The sequence below is a fragment of the Aythya ferina genome, assembly GCF_964211825.1.
Source record: "Aythya ferina genome assembly, chromosome: 16".
Classification (NCBI taxonomy): Eukaryota; Metazoa; Chordata; class Aves; order Anseriformes; family Anatidae; genus Aythya; species Aythya ferina.
In genome coordinates this window covers 9,165,985-9,170,741 of record NC_140315.1, presented here as the reverse complement: position 1 = coordinate 9,170,741, position 4,757 = coordinate 9,165,985, and positions in this window count along the sequence as shown.

Here is a 4,757-nt window from a genome sequence, read left to right as displayed (position 1 = left end):
CTCAGTGATAAAAGTTACTTGCCTTTCTCTCAGCATGAACACTTTTGAGAAGCTGTTGAATCCAGCGTGCTTCTGCTTTAGGGCGGCTCGTCACGCACCGTGAGCTGTGCTTTACGTGCTCGGGGGAGTGCCTGCTCACAGCAGACTCACGAGCTTGTGGCAGTGCACGGGGGCAGCCTGTTCAGGCTCTTCGCCCGGACGGTCAGTAGGAGCCCCAGGAGCAGGCGCAAAATCCCCCAGTAGCAGTAATAGTCCTTAGCGCTTTCGCAGCATCTCTCAGCAGAAGGGGAGCAGGTGCTCTGGTTTCTCTCACTGAGATATTGTGTCTCCATCTAAGCCTTGTAAAATGCTAATAGGTGCCAAATAAATGCTTGTAATAAATCTCAATGTAAGGATCTCGTGCTTTAGAAAAGCAGGTATTAATTCAGTTTTTCAGTTGAATAAATAAATGCACGGGAGAAGCTAAATTTCTTTAAGGTGCAAGAAAACTTTAAAGTCGTGGAGCAAACCAAGAGCTTGTGCTTGCTCCCCTTGCTCTTGCATAAATGCATTTCCTTGCATTTTGTTGCTGTGTTTATCTTGGGGTGAGAAACAGGAGCGCACTGGGCAGAAGAGGCATGAACCTGTCAGAATATCAGGTATCGCCTGGGGGCACAGGAGGGAAAATGATCCCAGGAGCGATGACTTTCCTATTCCCAAGCCTCATTTTGTGTTGTGGCTCTGCACACTGCAGCTTTCCACTGCCCTCATTGCTGACGGGAAAGTTTGCTTGAAGCACCTGCAGAAACAAGGTAGTCCCTTGATACATGAAGCACTTGTGCTGGCATTTACCCTATCTCTGTGAATTCCCAAGATGCAGACAATTCAAGAGCTACAGCAGGAAATCAGTTCTGCTTCCCTGTCTCGCCTAGCTTAGACTTGAGTTTGATTTTATCAGAAGGAGGCTGGGATGGTCCTGTTGGGCTTTTAACTGTCTCTTATTTCTCAGTGGTCCAGATGATTAGGATGTATTAATGATTTAACTTGGAATTCAAAGTTCCAGTCAGAAGTCTGGATGAAAGCGTTATTTCACACAAGACAGCACCATCCCTTGGAGGATATTCAAGGAGTATCACTGATCTATTGCACAAGCAACTGAGAGGAGCAGGAGTCTGTAGCAGATGCTCTGCAACATGTCTTGTCTCCTCATTTGGCTCCTGCTAAGCCTTTGGCTGTTGCATCTGACAGGCATTTCAGATGTGTTGTTGAAAAAAGAACCATTTTACAGGAATAGCCAATACTATTTATAAAGTCATATTTTAAAAGGAAAGCTCCACCGTGACTGGCTTTATTTTTCCAGAAACCATGCTCAAATTTGTAGTTTGCAAGCAGATGCACCTAGACAAAAGAAACGCTCAGGCCTGCCCAAGGAAGGCACATCCTTTCTTTTACCCAGAGGAAGAAATACTGTGGGGTTCAGAGTACGTGGCCTATTTATCATTGATTAGATACACTTATCAGAAGCATAGAATGGCCTGGGTTGAAAAGGACCTTAAAGATCATCTAGTTTCAAGCCCCTGCTCTGGGCAGGGTTCCCAACCACTAGAGCAGACTGCCCAGAGCCGCATCCAGCCTGGCCTTGAACACCCCAGGGATGGGGCAGCCACAGCTCCTCTGGGCAACCTGTGCCAGTGCCTCACCACCCTGAGCGAAAAACTCTCCTGCATAGGAGAGGTGCTCCAGCCCTCTGATCATCTTAGTGGCCCTCTTCTGGACCCATTCCAAGAGCTCCACATCCTTCTTGTGCTGGGGGCCCCCAGGCCTGCAGGCAGGACTCCAGATGGGGTCTCACAAGAGCAGAGCAGAGGGGGACAATCACCTCTCTCTCCCTGCTGGCCATCCCTTTTTTAATGCAGCCCAGGACATAGTTGGCCTTCTGGGCTGTAAGCACACACTGCTGGCTCTTGTCCAGCTTCTCACCCAGCAGGACCCCCACGTCCTTCTCCGCAGGGCTGCTCTCCAGTTCTTCTTCACCCAGTCTGTATAAATACCTGGGATTGCCCCAGCCCAAGTGCAGCACCTTGCACTTGGCCTTGTTGAACCTCATTAGGCTCTCACAGGCTCACTTCTCCAGCCTGTCCAGGTCCCTCTGGATGGCATCCTTTCCCTCTATTGTATCGACTGCACCACTCAGCTTGGTGTCATCTGCAAACTTGCTGTGGGTGCACTCAATTCCGTCATCTATGTCACTGATAAAGATGTTGAAGAGCACCGGTCCCAAGACCAACTACTGAGGGACACCACTTGTGACTGGCCTCCACCCAGACACAGAACAGTTGACCACAACCCTTTGGCTGTGGCTATCCAACCAATTCTTCATCCACCTAACAGTCCGTCCTTCAAATCCACACCTCTCCAATTTAGAGAGAAGAATGTGGTGAGGGACCATATCAAAGGCTTTACTCACGTCCAGGTAGATGATATCCATTGCCCTTCCTTTGTCCACCAATGCTGTTGCTCCAGCATAGAAGGCCACCAGATTGGTTAGGCAAGACCTGCCTTTGGTGAAGCTGTGCTGGCTGTCTTGAATCACCTCTTTATCTCATGCATGTCTTCCAGGAGGATCTGCTCCATGATCTTCCCAGGCACAGAGGTGAGGCTCACCAGCCTGTAGTTCCCCAGGTCTTCCTTTTTCCCTTTCTTAAAAATGGGAGTGATGTTTCCCTTTTTCCAGTCACTGGGGACTTCACCCGACAGCCATGATTTTTCAGATACGATGGAGAGCGGCTCGGCAACCACATCAGCCATCTCTCTCAGCACCCAGGGCTGTATACCATCTGGCCCCATGGACTTATACACATCCACTTTCCTTAGGTGGTCTCGGACTAGTTCCACTGTCACAGTGGGACGGGATCCACTCCTCAAACCCTCTCCTCGAGGTTCAGGGTCCTGACAGACACAGGAAACTTGACCACCAGTGCAGGACTGAGGCAAAACATGTACTGAGTACCTCAGCTTTTTCCCTGTCTGAGGAAGCCCATTCTCCCGTCTTGTTTATCAGAGGTAGAACACACTCCTTGGCCTGTCTCCTCCTGCCCATGTATCTGTAGAACCCCTTCTTGTTATTTTTCACATCACTCGCCAAGTTCAGCTCCATCTGTGCCTTGGCTTTCCTGATCCCATCTCTACACATCCAGACAACACCCCTGTGTTCCTCCCAGGCTACATAATCCTGCTTCCACTTTCTGTACATTTCCCTCTTTTCCCTCAGTTTGAGCTGCAGGTCCTTGCTCAGCCATGCCGATCGCCTGCCTCCTCTGCTCGCTTTCTTTCGCTGGGGGATGGAGAGCTCTTCCACTCTCAGAAGGGTGTCCTTAAGGAGCTGCCAGCTCTGTTCTGTTCCTATACCCTTGAAGACAGAATTCCCAGGGGATCCCAGCCAGCAATTCCTTGAGCAGTTGGAAGTTTGCTCTCCTGAAGTTCAGGGTCCTGACCCTGCTTTTTGCCAGACCTGTATTCAAGATCACAAACTCCACCAGGGCGTGGTCGCTACAGCACAGGCAGCCTCCAATCTTAACCTCTCTATTGCTGTCTTCCACAGGGGTGAGCACCAGGTCTGGTAAGGCTTCACCTCAGGTCAGTCCATATATTACCCGGACCAGGAAGTTATCCTCAACAGACTCCAGGAATCTCCTGGATTGTCTGGAAAAGACACTTGTTGGCTTTTCATGGCATTTGGTTTTCCTTGCTCTCACAACAAATATTTTTGCAAAGACATTTAGGTGCTCAGACAAAAGCTAGCACTTAAGTAACGTTTTGGAGAATGCCCAAGCTGTGGTGGTGCTTGGTGGGGACAGGCTCCACTGCCACATGGCTCCTTCCAGCCCAGCGCTGCGGGAGCCAGTGGGAATGGCCCCGTGGCAACTGTGAGCAAAGTGCCTGCATCATCGGCAGCTTCTGCTGCTGAGTGGGATGGACTGCTGCCCAACGGTCCTGACCCTAGGCTGCTGGGCTTTGCAAGTGAGCATTTTAAGAAAAGCCAACCTGTGTTTGCACAGTAGGACCATAGCTTGGGGCAGGTCAGAAGCTGCTCGTGAGACCCACAACGAAGCCAGCATCACCAGGGCTGCTCACGAGCTCACCCCTAAGCATCAAGTAGTTTGAGCCACCACGAGGGGAGGCCTCCAGCATCGGGTCGGGGCGTTCTGCCAGCGCCGAGGCTCCATCCTGCATCCCCAGTGCATTTTACCCCCCAGCTACACCACCCTGCGTGCTGCGCGTTGCTCCATCCTGCACACAGCTTGGACTGGGCAGCGCACCCGCAGCAGCCACCTGCAGACGAGCCCTCAGACGGTGCAAAAAGCGCTCCCCGGGCCCAGGTGGCTGTGAAACGGCGAGGCCGGGGCCCTGCAGGCTCAGCCCTGGGTTGGGAGCGTGATCCCCGGCACCCACCACAGGGCGACGAGCCCCCAGCGCTTGGCGTTTGGGTGCTGAAGCGCACAGCGGGCGCCCCGACTGCACGATGCCTTCCTGCCTGGAGCTCGAAGCGCTTCGCTCCCTGAACTGAGCACGGCTCAAACTTGGACCCGAGCCGCTGCTCGAGCAGGTACCGGCGGGGCTGGGGCAGGGGCACGGGCACGGGCACGGGATGCGGGGAGCTGCGGGCGGGCTCCGAGCCCCGAGGCCCCCTCAGCAGCGCCGTGGCCCCGCTTCCCGTGGCGGCGGCGGCGGCGGCGGCGGAAGGGGCCGTTCCCTTCCGGCGGGGCCGTTTTTGGCGC